This window comes from Pelobates fuscus, chromosome 7, assembly GCF_036172605.1.
Source record: "Pelobates fuscus isolate aPelFus1 chromosome 7, aPelFus1.pri, whole genome shotgun sequence".
NCBI lineage: Eukaryota > Metazoa > Chordata > Amphibia > Anura > Pelobatidae > Pelobates > Pelobates fuscus.
The window spans coordinates 18,933,391-18,952,428 of NC_086323.1; positions in this window are offsets into that span (position 1 = coordinate 18,933,391).

Here is a 19,038-nt window from a genome sequence, read left to right on the forward strand (position 1 = left end):
TTTGGTTAACACCTTCATCTGCATTGGGAAACATTTGTACCAGTCAGCTATATTTCTTGAAAGTTTACTTATTTATATTAAAAATGCCAAACTGGAGTAAAAAAACTAATTTAAGAAATATCTACAAAATAACAAATGCAAGCTCCAATACATATTTCTACCCATAGCTCTTTCTTAATCTGTTTTCTTCACATCTTTATATACTGTGAATTTCTACAATAGAGACTTTGTGAAAGTAAATGATACAGTATGTATTCACTCTTTGAATATAGGACACAAATGAAGTGTATACATTACAACATAACAACTATGAAAGTATTCAGCCAGCTTGTTGGAACGTGTTGTCTCAAGTTTCCACATCTTGACTGCTTTTCTACCAGAACTGCTCTTTACACACATGAATCTATCAGGGATATTCACTTGAGTTGTTAGGATTTCAAAGTAATTTTATAGGGAATTTTCAAATTAATTCCAAAGTAGCCAAGCTATGCTTTCTGTTCTGCTATTTTGGCCTAAGATTTAAAGGACCACTATAGTGCCAGGAAAACAAACTCGTTTTCCTGGCACTATAGTGTCTTTAGGTCCCCCCCACCCTCAGGGTCCCACACTCGCCAGTGAGGAAGGGGTTAAACTCTTACTCGGCGCTGGGGACCTCTCCTGCCGCTTCCGACGTCAGCACTGAATGCGCATGCGCGGCAAGAGCTGCGCGCGCATTCAATCAGTCGATAGGAAAGCATTACCCAATGCTTTCCTATGGACGTCAGCATCTTCTCACTGTGATTTTCAGCTCGGAAGTGCCTCTAGCGGTTGTCAGTGAGACAGCCACTAGAGGCTGGATTAACCCTATTGTAAACATAGCAGTTTCTCTGCAGGGTTAGCCCCAGATGGACCTGGCACCCAGACCACTTCATTGAGCTGAAGTGGTCTGGGTGCCTATAGTGGTCCTTGAAAATTCACTTTGAATTCATAATAACCTTGCATTAACCTAGTTGAATTTGGATTTCCAATAATTCAGTCTTTGGGGAGAAACATTTATGGTGTTATATTGTGAAGAAATGAGCAAGAAGTCAGAGAGGCAAAGCTGAGTACAGGACCTCCTTGCGGCAGCACAATTCATAGATAGAATTACTTTCAGAATAAAATGTAAAAATAATGAGCTGGTATTTTGTAACAGTATCATATCAAATACAAGTCTCAGAACAATCTATTACAAGCTTACAGTCTGAGCAAAAATCTTTCCAATTATATTACAGACATGATTAAAGAACTATACTATACTTTTAATAGTACCATAATGATGGTGGGTAGCGCCTATGATACCACTGTGGAAACAATATCGAAATCTCAAATCGACTCATGAATGATACAATCATTGCAGGTGATTTTCATTCCTCAGCAAGTATTTCTCCTTAAACCAGGGATAGGATACCTTCCGCACTCCAGACGACATCTCCCATAATGGTCTTACAGTCCTAACGCTGGCAAAGCATCAGGGTAAATATAGTCTATAACATCTGGAGTGCCACTGGTTGCCTACCTCTGCTTTATACTCTCGGATGTTGCTCTGATCATATTGGTATCTGTTTCTCTGTATTGTTCAGCACTGGCAGCAGTGGACAGCTCCCACTACATGTGAAATGGTCAACGTCAATGCAGAAGAGGGCCACTCAGAGCTTCATAACAACTTTGCAGCATTGACTTATAGCCACCGTGATTGATGAAGTAAAGCACGGAACACTGCAGCTATAACACAGCCCTCAAAGCTGTCAATCAGGCAGACAGAACTTTTGTCTCTGGACACTTGCATTAATTTTGTCCAGGTACTCAAACTCTTAAACAGGTTGTGTGTCATCAAATGGCAGCTTCAATATGGCTGCTATAATATTTTAATTCAGCTGCCGCTGAGGGAAAAATTATTTGTCCCATAAACTCTTGCTAGGCAGAGCTTCATGGGATAAGGTCAAAATCTATAAAACAGAATGAGAAACTTCAGCAAAAATAAATGAATTGAAGTGAATCGATGTTCTGGAAACAACAACATGTTCTAATAGTCGGAGCATGTCATCTCAGCAGCTGATACAGCATTAATCAGTTATAAATTAGTAGAAATACATTGTAATGCATTGTATTATTATTCACCAACAATCCAACAATTAGAAATATAAACGTGAAAGTTTCCCATTAGATTGTATTTTTTTTCTTCCTGAAAATGGATTGTCGCAGGCTATATGACCTGTGGGAACATATCCTTGGTGGCAAGGAGAGGTTTAGGTTTAGGGGTCAGGCTGGGAATTGACTGGTGGTGTGGCATATATTGGTAGAGGTAGAATGTTGGGTAAGAGACTATGTAAGTACGACTTATCTCAGGAGTAGAAGACTGGAGAACCGGTACTGCTGTGTTTGGATCCCCTGCCCTCCCTTCTTTTGCCTTTTTTATTTCTCTTGTTCTAACTTGCTCTATTGTCGTGCACTTCGTAGTGATGGTAAAGGCATCCCGGTTGGTGGAAGTATAGAGCAGGGGTAGGCTACATTTGGTACTCCATATGTTGTGGACTACATGATGTTTTTCTAGCATTATTGCTCTAAGGGCATTAGGTGAAATGTATTGTGTTAATAACTCTGAATCTAGGCTGCCAACGCTGACCTTCTCCTTCTGTTACCAACTTGGAATCTATGCTGCTAGCCCTGACCTTCTTCTTGTGTTATGAGTATATTCTTCTAAATACATGCTTCTCGGTTAATGACCTATACCAGGGGTAGACAACCTTCAGCACGTCAGATGTTTTGGACTATATCTCCTGACAATCTGCTTGTGTTACGAACTCTGAATCTGCCGGTCCTGACCTTCTCCTTCTTTTACCAACTCAGAATCTAGGCTGCCAGCCCTGACCTTCTGTTTGTGTTACGAAATCTGAGGCTGCCTGCCGGGGTCCTTCGCCTTGTATTACCAACTCTAAATCTATGCTGCAAACCCTTACTTTCTCCTTGTGTTACAAATTCTGAATCTATGCTTCCAGCCCTGACCTTCTCCTTATGTTACCAACTCTGAATCTATGCTGCTAGCCCTGACCTTCTGCTTTTGTTATGAATATATGCTTTTTGGTTAATGACCTACACCAGGGGTAGGCAACCTTCAGTACTTTAGATGTTTTGGACTACATCACCTATAATGCTCTAACAGCCAATATGCCAAAAGTTGCCAACTCCTCATATATACCAACTACAAACGTGTTGTGGAAGAAAGTGAAGGGCTTTACAGTTTGAATTTATTAATCAGTGTCAACAATACTGACAAAACCCCAAAACAGGTCACTATTGGTGTGGTCCTTGAATGCAGTATTTCCAAAGAGGATGAACATTCATAGTTAAAGGCTTAACATTTTAAAGAGTTTAGGCAGATTACAAAAGGCAATTGCACCCTCGCAGAGAGCCCTGATTAGAGTCATTCTTCTGTTCCATGTAAAAGGTCACCCAGAGATTCCACTAGAAGATTAGGCAAAGGAGGAATTGCAAGATCTGTTCACCAACCAGAAACAGGTATTGTAACAATTTTATTGCCAGCGAAAGTTAGTTAGTCTCATAACATTACTGTCTTAAATAATGCAAAAACCACACGTTTATAATTACTTTTAGAAAATTCATTTAAAATGATTAATACTGTTTGTTCTTTGTTATAATTCTAGAAAGTAGTCAATCGTGTATTAATCAAACTAATAATAGCAACACATCGGAAAGTGTTGACTTCAGATCCAAGAAGCAAGGCTAAAATAATTTGCTACGGCATTGAGATAAACGCCCAGTGCTCACTTTAGAACATCTGCCTCATGGATTAACAGGAGCAATGTTTAGCCAGTTATAATTGTTAAAAGGGAAAGAAAAGCATTTATTTGCTAAGCTCATTGAGGAGACTTGAGCGATAAATGGTAAATTTTGGAATTGATCGAAACGAATTGATCCAGATATTTATATTTACATTAAAACTTATGCAAGTTTGTGAATAACATGTATGGTGTAACCTATCTGCAATTCCAGTTATCACCAAATCTAATAAACAGAATGTATGACTTCAGTTCTATCTTCATAATAAAATATATGAGGTCATTATCCTGTGCTTACATTGTATTATCTCAATGTGTTACAAAATTTCTTTATTGCCTTGTGTAGACGGACTATAGCCTAATCTATCACCGTGTGGGTCTACCTGAAACCTCAGGGCAAAGCCCAACTTTCTCTGTGTAACATGATAGCGTCTTAAGATCACAATAACACCTTAATTTCTCTTTACATTTACTCTGGTGCCAGCAGTATAGCCAGGAATGTTTGTGAGCTAAGACAAAACCAGAATTAGTCTGCAACAAAGAGAAAGGATCAGCACCCAAGCAGAAGTAACTGGGTATTATTGAATACTATTCACAAGTCCTGAATAGCTGAGAATATTAGATCAGGCTTCTGCTATGGATGCACTTCAAAGCACTGAGTGTTGCACGGGTCTCAGGGGGAAGCAAACCATTTGTAGTTGCTGTGTCTGATGTTGGCAAGTTTGGAGAAATGATTTAATAGTGCTTTACAGTTTTGGTGAAAAAATGAAACACGTTTTGGATGTAGTTAGAAGCAAAGTATCCAATATATGGTTTATGGTTTAATATAATTATCTTTTTAATTCCAAAAAAAGCATGTCTTTTAAAAATGATGTAGGTGCATATAGGAAGAACAGAACAATAGATTTAGCTAGTTTTGTAATTAATCCCATTTAAACCATCCTATCCTAATCTATAAAACCCTAGATCTATTGCTCATTATTATCCCTTCACTACCGAGTTCTACTCAAATAAGAAATTAAAGTGTCAGACTTCTTAACACCTTGATTATAAGAGGTCCCAGGAACTTCTCCACACGGGGGATTTGATTATTTATTTTAAAATATTTATAGGTTAATTATATATTTACTTATGTGAGTGTTTACTTGGGAATTGTTCGGTAATTCATTTAATTCTGAATAATTACAAAGTTATATAGGGAACATTGGGATGGAATTAAAATGAGTTTACAGGCGCTGAAACTAAGTTGAATTTTAATTTCAAAATAATTTGAAGAAATGAAAATGTAATTGAATTTGTAGAATGACAATTTTGGTGAATTATAAAGGGTTATTTGCTAAAACCAGAATGCAATGTGAATTCAAAGTGCGTTTCAAATTTAAGGCCAGAGCTGTTTAAGTGAAAGCATAGCTCACTTCCAGTTCTTGGTTATTTTAACCTTAATTTTGATATTCACTTTGAATCTACATTGAATTCTCAATTTAGTAATTAACCTGATAATAGGGTTGTAGAGTGTGGTTTGCCCATTAAAGGAAATCTATAGGGTCAGGAACACAAACATGGATATCTGATCATATAGTGTTAAAACACCATTTAGGTTGCTTGCCGCCCTTAGCCCACTTAGAAAGGCTTAAAACTTACCTTATTTCCAGCTCTCCACGGGTCTGCAGGCGCTGCCGTTGCACCCTAATCCGTGTCTTTTGCTGACAGCATTGGAATGGCTGAGATCATCAAGGAAGCGGGGTGGGAGCAAGGGGCATACCCTGCCTTTGCCACTAAGAATCTCCTCAAAGGCATGCATTGAATCAATGCATCTCTATGAGGAAAGTTCAGTGTCTCCATTCAGAGCGTAGAGACGCTGAATGTCAGTCACACTGTGCAGCACTGCCCCAGGAAGCACCTCTAGCAGCCATCTGAGGAGTGGCCAGTGAAGTTATCACTAGGCTGTAATGTAAACACTGCATTTTCTCTGAAAAGACTGTGTTTACTGCAAAAAGCCTGTCACACTGTCCACATAATCAAGCCCACTCTTTTAAGAATTGCCATCATCTATCATCCCCTGGTCATCTTAGGCTATTCATTAAACATTTTTCTTCCTGGCTACCCCACTTTATCTCCTCTAGCACTCCTTCCCTCATACTTAACATCCCAATCAACAACCTCAACTGGCCTGATGCCTCCCGTCTGCTTTTTGTAACCTCCTCCTTTGGCCTCACACAGTGGTCTACTTCAGCAACTCATACAGCATGAAATACTCTTGACCTCATCTTCACCAATCTCTGTACAACCTCCAATCTCCCCACTGTTCCATTTCCTCTTTCTGACCACCAGCTGCTAACTTTTGACATCAGCAAATCCTGTACCCAAATTTCACCATCCTCAACTCTCCAATCTCACAGAAACCTCCACTGCCTTGATCTCCAGCGTTTATCCACCAAACTCTCCTTTTACCCATCTCAAATCTCACTTGCCCTAACTATGCGACCTACATTCTACAACTCCACTCTCTCCTTCTGAGCTGGACATCATGGCACCTCCTACATTTAAACGCAGCAAGCGTTCCCAATTACAACCCTGGCACACCAAGCTGACCCAATATCTCCAAAAATGTTCAAGAACTGCTGAACACTGTTGGAGAAAGTCTCACTCTGCACCTGACTTCCTCCACTATAAATGTATGCTGTGCTCCTAAATTCTGTCTCTTTCCTCTGCAAAAGTAAATAACTTCAATAACAACACCTTCATAACAACACTCTCCCGCGAACCCAAACAACTATTTCACACTTTTAATGCTCTCCTGTGCCTTGTTGCTCCCCTTCCTCCTACCACCCTGTCTGCCTCAACTCACTTCACTGAGAACATTTCTACAATCAGGGAAGAGATCTCTAGCCTCTCTCCCTCCCCTTCCAATACATCACCCAACCCCACTCGCTCTATGCTTATTCGCATCTACTACAATGGAAGAGTTTTCTGCTCTAATCCAGTCCTCCCTCTATTGCTCTTCCTCTCACTAAAATTTTCAATCTCTCCCTTTCTTCCAGCACATTTCCTTCACCCTTTAAGCATGCAACCATAACGTCGATTCTAAAAAAGACCAACCTTGACCCCAACTCCCCATCCAACTACCGCCCTATATCGCTACTGCCATTTGCCTCCAAGATCCTTGAGAGAATTCTGTATGCGAGATTGACAGACTTCCTCGAATCCAACTCTCTGCTTGACCTGCTTCAGTCTGGATTCCATGCTCGTCACTCTGTTGAAACAGCTGTGACCAAAGTATCCAATGATTTAATCGATTGCTAAATCTCACGGCCATTACTCTATCCTAATTCTCCTTGATATTTCTGCTGCCTTTGAGACTGTTGATCATCAACAGCTTCTTCTCATTCTCTGTAATCTCAGTCTATGGTATACTGCTCTCTCCTGGTGCTCCTCCTACCTCTCCCAGTGCTTTTTTAGTGTTTCTTTCTCTGGCTCTGCCTCTGCTCCCCAATCCCTCTCTGTTGGTGTTCCCCAAGGTTCTGTCCTTGGTCCCCTACTGTTCTCTATCTATACTGCCTCCCTTGGTAAACTCATCAGCTCCTTTGGCTTCCAATATCATTTCTATGTGGATGACACGCAAATCTACCTGTCGTCTCCTGATCTCTCTCCGCCCATCTTGACTCGTGTCTCTGACTGCCTCTCCGTGATTTCCAACTGGCTGGCTGCTCACTTCCTTACACTCAACCTGTCCAAAACAGAACTTCTGTTCATTCCTCCCTCAATTCCACCTCTACTTATACCCTTTGTGTCACTATACCCCACTCCGTCTAGCATGTAAGCGCATTGAGCAGGGCCCTCAACCCCTCTGTTCCTGTCCATTTGTCTGGTTACAGTTACGTGTCTGTTAGTCCACCCATTGTACAGCGCTATGGAATTTGCTGGTGCTATATAAATAATAAAATTATAATAACAATAATAAACAGCCAAAATATTACAATTAAGAGAAAATATTATCTTGATGTTGGCCTTTCAGCTGTTTAGTAGATATCTCCCTAATTTGGTAGCCTTATGTGGGATTTCCATTTAAAAAAATTACAATCAGAGCTATCTATTAAACACAACAGATCCCTAATTTGGTACCCTTAATTGTGGCAATCCCAAGTAAGGATAGGATAGGATACCAAGTTAGGAAGCTATCTACTAAAGAGTTGAAAGGTAAATATTTAGCATTAAAACCCTTTTCTTAATTTTACTGTTTCATTTGCTTTGTGGATAAGTCCCAAATTTGGTACCCTGAACTATGGCCATCCCAAGTAAGGATACCAAATTAGGTAGCTATATAGTAACAGCTGCAAGGCCCAAATAAAAAAAAAAGGCCTTTTTTCGCTGAGGTGTTGATTGACAATGGAGAGCATAAAAGACCTCTCACAGGAAGGTCCTCTGCTCTCCACCCATAGCAATCACAGCGCATGGAAGTGCTATGGAAACTTGTAGTGCCGACTAGGAAGTATAGGAACGCAATGATGTGACTCCAATCCAATGTCCGCACTCCATTTTGACATTGGCAACAAAGCCAGCATGCCAATGCCACTGACAGGATTTGTCCTTCTTCAGGATGTTCCAAGCAGGGTAAATCAAAGAAGATCTCGAGAGAAACAGAGGACAGCTCGGAGGTGGGTGTTACAGTATCTTTGTGATGTATGGTGTATTCAATTCATATGGGAGCGATTAGAGGGTGAATTATTTTTTTGATAACAGGTTCACTTTAAGTACTGCCATTTCAAAATAGATGGAATATATTGTGTAAGGATTAGATGATTAATGTCTTATCAGAAGAATGTCTATTTAACATTGCCTAGGAGTCCAAAGTATTAATTATTAATTTGACAATTTTTTTATGGAAAGGAGTGATATGACATTTCATCTAGTTTACTTCAGGTCTTTCGTCAACCTTGTGATATTTTAAAACATTGCGGAAGGGTCAGATAATCATCTGAGTGGATCTAATTGCTGTAATGGCCCACGATGCGGACTTATAATGTCAAGAATCAAGATATTAACTTCTTTCAAGGTCTGAGGTTTGTCATCAACTCCAACAAGTCAATACTAATTTTAACCCAAATCATTGGACTTTCTGATGGATTCTCCCATGGCAACACTTGTCAATTGAAGAAATTAAAACTATAAAGAAAGAAGTCAGAAGTTGTGTCGAACAAGGAACTAAATTCCTTAAAAACTTAATCAAGTATTTGTTTGACTGTGTGTTTAATTTAATCTAAGCTTACGGCATGTCTTAATTACAGAAGTCTCCCGAAGATTGAATGTCAGCTACTGAAGGTCCGGCCTAATTTATTCCAACAAAAAACTGTTGCTACAAGATGGTTCAGAAGAGCTTACGTTCATCCGAGATTGGGATGGAAGAGCAATATTTGGTTTTAAAAGATATATGTATACTAACATAAACAGAAGGTTCTGTGTTGGGGAAAGTGTTATGGAGATACAATGACAAGAGAAAAATGATCCAAAGAATAATTGGATAATAATTGGATAATTACATATATTTTTTTTTAAATTGCTATTGGGATCCTTTACATTAAACAGTTTAATAAGTAAACTGTTGTATCCTATTAAAACCATTCTGATGGAACAAAGTAAAATCCATGGTAGATCTAGTTATTTTTGTCGCTACTGTTTAGATTGAGTTATTTTAATAAAATATGTTTATGTGCCTTCACTAATATTTTTCACCGGGGGGCTTAATCCAAAAGTGACAGCCCCAGACGCTTTTCCTCAGGACTTCTCCGTAGTGGAATCGATTACACTTTTCTACCTTTTTAAAAAGGTGGAAGCAGTGGCGGCTTTAGACTTTGTGAGGCCTTGGGCAAAACTCAAACACTAACACCCAAAGTAAAAAAAAATAGAGGTTCCATTCTGTGTGTAAGGTGCTGTAGTTATATTGAAGGACAAGCTTGCAGCGCTGAATACACAGAGCTAGTCTCTGTATTCATTGTTCAGAGGCTTGCAGTGTAGCGGCTCCCTGTGCTGCTGTGTTGTGAGTATATAAGAATGCTAATAGTTTATACATGACTGCAGGGTATGGTTGCATATCCTTGCAGTCGTGTATACATAAGTGTCAGTGCAGAGGCGTAACTAAAAACCAAGAGGCTCCGGTATGAAAATTGCCCTGGGCCCCCCCATATGTCTTACCCCTCAGCCCCTCCATGTGTCAAATTCACACCCCTCAGCCACTCCATGTGTCTCATTCACGCCCCACAGGATAAGTGTGGCATGGTTGGGGTTGGGTATGACAGAATTGGAGTGGTTAATGAGATAGGGTGAGTGTGACAAGGTTAAAGGGGGTGAGTGTTACAGAGTGATGGAGAAAGAGTGTGACAGGATTAAGGGGGTGAGTGTGACAGTGTTAGAAAAGGTGAGTGTAATAGGGTGAATATGGCACAGCGATGGGTGGTGAGTATGGCAACAGTAACGGATGGATAGGCAAGGTTTGCACCCTACGATGACCAGAAGCTCGTACAGTTGGTACATTGGGCTGGTGAGAAGAATTGCATCATGAGAAGCTGCAAGCCATAACATGTATTAGATGTCATCATAATTACAAGCTTTATTAAGTGTTCCCTGACCACTGGTTCATTCAATTTGAATGTTTAGATGAAGTAGAACCTGTTTGAAAATCCTCTGCTAATCAAGTAAATCCTGTCGTAAAACCCTGGAACAACCTAAATAGATGCCTGACGTTAGTCATCATCTATTTTATGATCTCTGAGGTCGTTTTTTTTTTTTTCTTCACCGTCTCAGTTTTCGCACTAAGCTCCCAATTCCTTTCATAATGTCAATAACGACAAAGATTGTTATCATCGTGTGCCAAATTAATGTCAGCTAAAGTGGGGAAGACAAAAGAAGAGAAACGCTCAGGGTGTGAAAATGAAAGCTTAAAACTTGCCGTAATTGATTTCAGTCAGTATCACCTACGAAGAATGAGACAAGAATAAAGCTAATCTTATCAAATTAAAGCAGGTCGCAGAGTTGTACCTGTCTTGGTTAAACACATCACCATTATACAAGAAGAATGGAACCCTGGGGCCGTGATGAGACATCTATGTAATTTAAAAAAAGTAAAGCTTTGTCAAACGCAAAATAAAACATGTCCTATTACACCCCGGATACAATGTATTAGATTTCTCTGAATGTTTGTTTTAATAATTACTAAGCATATGCCACACTGTCCCCCATGTCTGCCTATCACGTCACCTATGAGACTTTGACATACAGGGTCATGTTCGTTCCAATTTTTTTAAAGTATTATCAATATAATACAATCAAATCATACATGAACCTAACGAAATAGCAAATTTATAAAACAAAGATCTCTATGTGATTTTTGTTAAAAGCATCCAACAATATCTATGACCGTGTACAATTCCAACAAGTATTGCTGTGTATAATAAACTTTGCCAAAATCTCATAAGTGACATATTCCTGTGATCATTGGCTTCTTTGGGAAAGATGAGAAGCCCTGGGACTTGTCCGAGGGGGTCCTTATCACAGATCACAAATGAGACGATTGCCAAACTACTGATTAGTAGACAGAGAACAGCAATTATCATTGGGAAATGAAAAAGTACTAAAGCACTTAATTAAATATACCAACCTAACCCTTTATAGGATTTACTGCGACACAATAATCTTATGGAGACAAATAACATGTTATTAGAAGGACCAAATGCTATATTATTGTGTGGTGTCTGATGCAGTGCCATGTTGAATAAAGACCGTTTCATGGAAAATACATTATAGTCTGAGCCGAAATGCTGTGAATAATTATTGAGACTTTCAGAAAATGTTAGTACCGCCTGAGTTGTAAAGATATTCAGTGTCTTAGTGGGAAAGAAATATATTTGGGGTTGTACCTTTAGCACTTACATACCAGAAGTGTTGAATAAGTAATCAATATGTCTTGTTAAAGCCTTAAGGACCGGCCTGTTTTTGCGATGTTGTACGTTAAGGACCAGAGCAGTTTGGGCACTTTTGTGGTGTTTGTGTTTAGCTGTAATTTTCATCTCTCTCATTTACGGTTCCTATACAAATTATATATTGTTTTTTTCAGGACAAGAAGGGCTTTCTTTACATACCATTATTTGTATCATGTCATATATTTTATTTTTAAAAAATAATAAAATATGGTGAAAAATAAAAAAAAACATGTTTTTACTTATCTACAAAAGCTAATGAAAAAAACTGCTAAATAGATTCAAAATTTTGTCCCGAGTTTAAAAACACCCAGTGTTTACATGCTTTATTGCTTTTTTTGCAAGTTATAGGCCTATAAATACAAATAGGAAATTGCTGTTTCAATATATATATATTGACCCTGTAACTTTCACAAACACTGTAAAACCTGTACATGGGTACTGTTATACTCAGGAGACTTCGCTCAGAGCAGTAAAATGTATCACAGCAATAATATCATCAGTGAAGTGCCGTTTGTGTGTGAAAAATGCAAAAAACTTCACTTTCACTGACAATATCATCGCTGTGATATGTTTTACTGTTTTGAAACACTAATATTTGTGCTCAGCGAAGTCTCCCGAGTAAAACAGTACCCCCCATGTACAGGTTTTAGGGTGTCATAGAAAGTTACAGGGTTAAACACAGTGCTAGCAAATTAAATTCTCTGGACTTTCGGCCTGGGTTGTCAGGCATGTCCCTCAAATTGCAATCATTAAAATTACTTAATTAGGTAAAAATATTACATAAATATTACATAAATATGCACGTAGAATTTTAATATATATATACATATTTATATATTTGACATCTACGTGTATATTTATGAAATTATTTATGTAATTATGTATATGGACATATGTATATTTCGTATTATTTTTATTTATTTATTTATACATTCTAAGTGTATTTTGATAGAAATATGTATATATATATATATATATTTATATAGTAATATTAAAATACTGTTAGAATAAAATTACATATATATATATATATAATTTTTTTAAATTATTAAAAATAATTTGTACTTTTTTTATTTATTTTTATTAACATATTATTTATAAATTATAATAATATATACAATATATATAGTTATTATACATATTGTATATATACATGTGTAATTTAAATATAATGTATTTTTATATTAATATACGTATATATAAATATAAAAATACACTTAGATTGACATTATGCATATAAGATATATATACATATTACATATAGATATAATATATGTACCGGTATATATATATCTTATATATATATAATATATATATATATATATAGAGAGAGAGAGAGAGAGAGAGAGAGAGATAGATATATACATATTATTTTTTTAACACTGATTTTACTTCACTTTATTTTTGATTTTACAGATGTGTTCAATCTGAGGGGGCGGGACCATGCACAGATCACTGTGTTCAGTCTGAGGGTCTGGGACCATATACAGTTCACTATGTTCAGTCTGAGGGGGCGGGGCCATGCACAGATCACTGTGTTCAGTCTGAGGGGGCGGGGCCAAGCTGATCGCTGTGTTCAGTCTGAGGGGGCGGGGCCATATACAGATCTCTTTGTTCAGTCTAAGGGGGCGGGGCCATGCACAGATCACTGTGTTCAGTCTGAGGGGGTGGGGCCATGCACAGATCGCTGTTTTTAGCCTGAGAGGGCGGGGCCATACACAGATTACTGTGTTCACTCTGAGGGGGCGGGGTCATGCACAGTTCACTGTGTTCAGTCTGAGGGGGCAGGTCATGCACAGATCACTGTGTCCAGTCTGAGGGGGCGGGGCCATGCACAGATCACTGTGTTCAGTCTGAGGGGGCGGGGCCAGGCACAGATCGCTGTGTTCGGTCTAAGGGGGTGGGGCCATGCACAGATAACTGTATTTTTTCTGAGGGGGCGGGGTCATGCACAGATCAGACTCCTCAGACTGAATGCAGCGATCCCAGAGTCCGGCACCCAGAAGAGACAGGAGGTAGGGATGGAGATTTAAACAGGTAGAGCGGGCAGCCCTTATAGGACAGACACCTACTTTGACTAATTGGAACTCCGGACCTGGGTAGGTAGGGATTTCAATTAACACCTCAAAATGGAATTAACCTCCATACCAATATTGGCACAGTCAGAGGAGGAAGCTATTTGTGCCAAGTTGTTAGAAGCCACTATGAACAATAAGCACACCATGCTATGGTGCCAGAAGTGTCCCTTTAAAATGATTTTAGTCTGTTATTATCTATATTATGTTTTTATTCAACCAATCGCCATTTGTGGCTGAATGACTGCACACGGCGAGCCATATTTCTGCTTGAGGCATTAGAATGTAAGGATTATTTCTATTATGCGAAAAATACTTAATTATTTAAGTTTGGAGCCTATTTATATCAGCTAAATATGACGACTTGTGTGCACTTAGTGACACCAGACAATAAGAATTACTATATTTGCAAGGCGACAATTTTAAAGCCTAACTTCGCTAGCCAATCTTAAATGTCACTTGCCCTTGCAAAGCTCCTCCTATAATATGACCTCTGGAAATAGTCAGGACAGCAGTACATGCTCCTCATCCCCAAATGTCTGTCGTTACATCCCACAATTGCTAGTCTGTAGGTGTCTGTGGACACTATGATTAATTATAGTATTTACCCCTCCATAACCTTTTCATGATCTATCTGCAAGCAATTTGCTTAGTACAATGTTTAGACTTCATTATAATCGTGTGTTACGTCAGAGGACCCATACATTTTTAGGTGTGCCTTCAAATCTAGGAGAAGAGAGACACTTATTCTTTATCTCTTTCCTCCATAATTCCGTCAACCCACCTGGGAGTGGTGCCTGTGTCAGGTTTTTGGCACTCCAGCAATGTTTTATACTCTCTGCTAAGGTTTAAATTGCAGTAGTTGACCCAATTTATTGTTTAAAGGAACACTCTGTAGTAAGCACTACAGCGGCTTACTTGCTTTGCAGCAGAACACTGGATGCGGCATGGGCATCCAAGAGATGCATTTACTAAACTGTACTAAACCAGTTTGAATACTAACTGCGGGATGATGCCAGGGCCCTCATGGCACCATAGCCATTAAAGATGGCTGTGGTAGTTATGGTGCTTAGAGAGTTACTTTAAACCTTACTGTTTGAGTCATGCAGCCCGTGTGCACTTTCAGGAGAAAAATAAAAAAATCAAGGGCCAGCTAGCATTGTCACATTGACTGCCTGATGGACGGGAGAAGAGGACGCAGGAGGGGTGCCACTGCCACTGTTATGATAAGCTGTGGCTCTCAAACTTCAGTGAAGATCCTCACTTTTAGATAAAGGGAGTAGAGGGGTTTTAGCACTAACACATAAAGAGTCCCAGGAGGAAAGATTTCCAAATAAGTGGGTTAATCTCATAAGAGCAAGCATTAGATTGCTAGAGCACGACCTGCAAAGAATGAGGTACATTGACGTTGTGGCAGGCTTATGCAATGAATGATCATATAATGTAACGAAACCCCCATTATTTTTGCTTAGGTGAGGTGTTAAAAAATATATTAAATTCTGTGAGCTTTAAAGCCGGTGTTTAGTGAATAAGCTGGATTCTGTTATGTTGACACATACGTCGAGATACACCCAAGAGACAGAACAGAGGATGGGGTGAAACAAAACACATTTTTCAATACCAAACAGACAATTCTACTCTGGGTTCCAAATCACCTCATTGGTTGCATACAGCATCATTTATGGTCTGATATGCCGTATTACTGGTTGGAGTTAGTGAACAAATCATTGTCTGTCATATGATGTTGTACAGCGAGCTGCAGTGATTATGGCAGCAGCAGAGAATTCTAATTACATTGACTTAATGTACAACCAATTAACCCACAAAGTCCCATCACTCCTAGCCAGAAAGAGGCTGCCTCTTCTATGTCATCCAACAAGTGTGGCCATTGCTTCATAAGCTCAGCTTTTAAAAGACGAGGACGATGTCAGTAAAATAATCTAATTCCTACACAGTCCATTTGAAGTGGTCCAGGGACATCCAGACAAATTTGCAAGTAGTCAAAGGAGGCACAGTCCTTTTTTTCTAAGGTACCTATGGGTGCAAATTCTAGAGAGCTGGACAGAGTGGATTCCTGCACGCTGCCTGAGCCTGCTATTAAACCACACAGACATTCCCAACCTCGTATTATGACAATCAGTAAATGAATATTCCTTCCTCATCAGGCTGAAAGGTTATAGCCAAAAAAAGAAGAATACCGGGACAAAGGGAGCTGCCACTGTGGGGCGATAAAGAACTTTAGTCCTATTCACAGGCTGACATGCTGTACTAGAACATGATCCTAATCCGGTTTCCAGCATTCTTTTAACCATTCGGCATCCTTGCTCCATGCTGTATTCATTCAACTGTCACTTTGGCAAAATCCAGCAAATAGAATTACCCAGAGATAAACATCAAAGAGCGCTCAGAAATCTACAGTGAGCTCACGGACAATTAAAAAAAAAAAAAAGAGTGGGAAAAAAAGCAGACGCAACAAAAAGAAAATCAACGCCAGGTCTGGTAATATTCGCTGTAAATACCACAGACCGTATTCTCCCTGCTTTATTTTAAACGTATTTTTCTGTATTCAGATTTTTCATTCTCACCTTATTTAACATGTTACATTTAGCTTGTCTTCATTTTAACGGGGACCTGGTGTTTTCCTAACACACATGGCTTGTACGTTACTGTCACGTTAAAGAAAAGAAAATGGAATCTATACATTGTGCTGGCCCTGTTGTAGCAAATGTGTAGGACCAAAGTTATTGAATTACAAATGAATCCGGCCATCTCGGACTTTACGGCTATGTCTGTCTTTTAATCTATTCGGTTGCCTGCAATTTTGCAAGCCCAGTATATATACTATATATATTTGCACACATGTTACATTGTTTTATTCCTTATAAAAAAAAAATATATTGGGGAAAAGAAAAGAGAATATTAAAATTCTGTTTGACAATTGAAGATTATGCTAGCTTTAGTGTACTAATAATCGTAATTTTAATAATGACAGGAGGAGAGTATTTAGCATATCTCTCTTTACTTACTCCATACAGCAGTAAAGAAACACATAGAAAAAAGAACCAATCACAGGAGAGCAGGATGTACACAAGGCAATGTGACCTTATCATTTCCTCTTTCATAAAGCGACAACAAGCAGAAGTAAATATATAGCAAACAATAAAACTAATAATAACTCCAAGTTCCCATGTGCGAAGGAGCAAACTTCCAAAGAATTCTATACGAACAACGAAAAAGAGTTCAGGGTTGAGACAAATCCGAAGGATAAAATCTCCAATAGTTTCACGTGAACTGCCAATTATCTTCAGAGACGAATCATACTGAAAAGAGAATGTGTGACAGGTTTAGACATAGTCACAAACATGTAACTCCAATTAAAGTACCACCTAACATCCCATTGGAGAATATAGCAACTATAATCTGATAACTGAGTAATTGTAATGAGAACTCTAATGAGGATTCCATATATGGAACAGTACGAACATATCATATAAGCACCAATGTGAGAGGCAAACCTACCTTAGCACCTGATATCTGCAAAGCAAATGAATAGAAAGGGTGGGCAGCGAAGCAGGGGGGGGAAATACTCGCCTCCTGTCATTATTAAAATTAAGATTATTAGTACACTAAAGCTAGCATAATCTTCAATTTTACCACATGACAGGAGGCTTCGTATTTTGCATTTTTAACGCTGAGAAAAGAGTATAGAACTAAATAGTCCTACGGTGTGCCGAGAGACCCAGTATTCGGCATTGTGGGGTGGTCTTCCCCGTTGAGCGCCCACGTATACACCATCTAACGGGAAATTATACAAGACCAAGTCTGACCGTTTGTCAGCAGGATGTTTAGTCCCGTAGAGTGAAAGGAGAACGATCTCCACAACTCATAAGCTGGAGAGGTATGACATTGGGTAGTTAGTATCCAAGAGGATCCTAGTCCCCTGGGCATCCTCAGGTAGTGATACGGGCTGCAGTTCCGTCTCCATCCTCACATAAGGGATCAAGGTGCAGGACCGAACCAGACAGGCTGGGAATGTCCAGATGTAGGGGTAGGGTCGTCCCATCCCTGGGTTCCCAGATTCCCAAGAGGTCCCCGGCAGCCTGCGATCATCCGCTGACCTGCCAAGAATCCCCCAAAGCAGGTCCAGGTCCCCAGGTAGCCGACCCTCCTGGGATAGAAGATGTGAGTACCCTACGGCTCCGTGAGGAATTGTTTTCCATGAATGTAGCAGGAGAAGATCCTCGCCTGATCGAGAATTACTGTAGCATAAGCATAAGTCCTCCGGGGAGGTCAGGTTGGACGGAGCGTGATCACCATTGTGCCTCGACTCATACTGTGAGTAATATCCAAATCAGTCGGCCCCTATGAGATGTGTCTCCCCCGGGAGACGGGTTGATCTTCTGTGAAGAAGACGGGGATCGAAGGAGCCTACATGTTGTCTGATAAATGTGAGTTGGTCCATCCCGGTGGATGTGAACCCTGACCACCTAATCTGTGGTTACCTGCAGTAGGGTGCAGCCGATCTAGTACTTCTTTATCAATCCATGTATTGTGAAGTATAGGACCAAGAAGTCTAGGTATACAACGTACAGGGTCACGGTGGTGCCGCGGAGAGTCGTACGAATATTCCCAAGTTGTGGAAGAGTCTACGAATCCTCTGAGCAAATAGTCTTCAGCCGGTTCTCGGATGAACGTGGGTGTTGACGAGTTTTCAGTTCCCTGGAGTGATCTGAATGAGGTTCTCCCGGAAGAGAGTGTCTCGTCTTCCCCACCTGTACTACTTCTTTCTCGGTAGTTTATCAGGGCCCACCAGGCTCCGAGCTACTGGATCGGGAAGGAGAGGATGTCCCCTGAAATCTGGGTAAGGTGGTTGAGCGGGAAGGAAGAAGACCGTCCTGACGTGTCTTTAGGTTCTGAAGGCAAGTCGGTTGACTACGTGAAAGTGATCTTGCCCAGGGATGAGTGCCTTTCACCTAGATGTGGTGAAATCCCCTGTGGATGTAGTAGGAGGTATATTGATGGAGCACCATTGGTTGACTCTCACTCTATATGGGTAATAGAGCTAGCGGTAGTGGATCTCAGGTCAGATGTCCCGAAGTGGTCGACGACCGGCTCTGTTGTCAACCGGTTCCAAAGAATCCCTTGTAAAGGTAATTGCATAACACCTCCTTC